A 1491-nucleotide genomic window follows, 5' to 3' on the forward strand; every position below is an offset into this window, starting at 1 on the left:
ATAACCTAAATCGTATAAATTATCTTCTTTTTTTATTTGACTGTCTGCCTGTTATAATCACAAGAAAGTTGAGAGTGAGAGTGAGTGAGTGAGTGAGTGAGTGAGTGAGTGAGTGAGTGAAGAAACTTTATTGCAGGTCCGGCGAGGACGCCAACTCGTCGCGCACCCGGCTAGTCCCACGTCGGGACCGGCAGGTCTAGCCCACCTGCCCGGTCGCGGGCACGCCGGACGGCCAGGATTTGCTTTTCTAGAGCAGGGCTACGCATAAGCGAGTCCCACTCCTCCTTGATGAACTTGGGGTATGTCGACCCGCACTTCCAGAGAATGTGTGCTAGAGTGGACGTCTGCCCGCAGGACGGGCTGGCGTCGTCGCGATACACGTCGGGGTAAGCCTTGTGGAGAACGGACAGACACGGACATGTGCTGGTCTGTACAAGTCTAAGCGAAACGGCTTGCGCCCGATTCAACTTGGTGTGAGGAGGTGGAAAGACCCGTCTAGACATGCAGAAGAATTTGATAACCTCGTTGTGAGTACCGTTGTGAGTAGCGGGAGCGTCCCTGTGGCCGTAGGGAGGAGGGGAGTCGGCATTCCTTACAGAGGAAGCGCGTTCGGTGAGGTCGCGCGCAGCCTCGTGAGCCAACTCATTGAGGTTCGGGGGAGCACCCTCGACCGACCATACGTGAGCAGAAAACCAGTGGATTGAATGATGCGTGAGAGCATATGGACTCGAGTCGTTCCTCGCTCGCGCAGGCGAGACTGAACCGCGTTCACCGGCTCACCCTCGCACGCTTACACTCGCACTATAGCACAGGGCGCGCGACGATTTTATCGGCCTTAAATCGCCCTTGGAATTTATACGAAATATCACGGCGAAGGCAGAAATGCGCCTGCAGTGTCCGTGTAACTGCTATTGCAATAAAACAATATGGGGTTTTACGTGCCTAAACCATGATATGATTATAAGACACGCCGTAGTGGGGGATTACGGACTAATTCTGACCCCCAGGGGTTGTTTGACGCGCATCCAATGCACGGTACATGGGTGTTCTTGCATTTCGCCTCGCATCAAAATGAGCCCGCCGCAACCGTAATTTGATCCCGTGCCTTCGGGCTTAGCAGCGAAACACCGAAGACACTATGCGCCACCACGGCGTTCGTTCATGTTCGTCGTTAGAAAAACGGGACTTTGGGCGTTTTTGAAGCGAACGAAATGCCATCGTGGCCCGGGCGATAGACGTCGTTTTTGACCCCGTTATATATGCGCGAATGTTCTTTACAGCGGCGAGCCGTAACGAGGCACATTGTAAAAAAATTCTAGAGTATTTGCTACGGCGAGTTTATGGCTCTCTTCCATCTCGGTACAGCTGACGAGCGTATTCTTGCTAATAAATATTAGCTTTAGGCGAACTTTACACAAAAGCATTAGCATTTGTTGTCGAAGCCTCTGAATATGATGTGGCGCTTTATTGTGTCACCGTTTAGCATGCACT

The sequence above is a fragment of the Dermacentor variabilis genome, chromosome 3, assembly GCF_050947875.1.
Source record: "Dermacentor variabilis isolate Ectoservices chromosome 3, ASM5094787v1, whole genome shotgun sequence".
NCBI lineage: Eukaryota > Metazoa > Arthropoda > Arachnida > Ixodida > Ixodidae > Dermacentor > Dermacentor variabilis.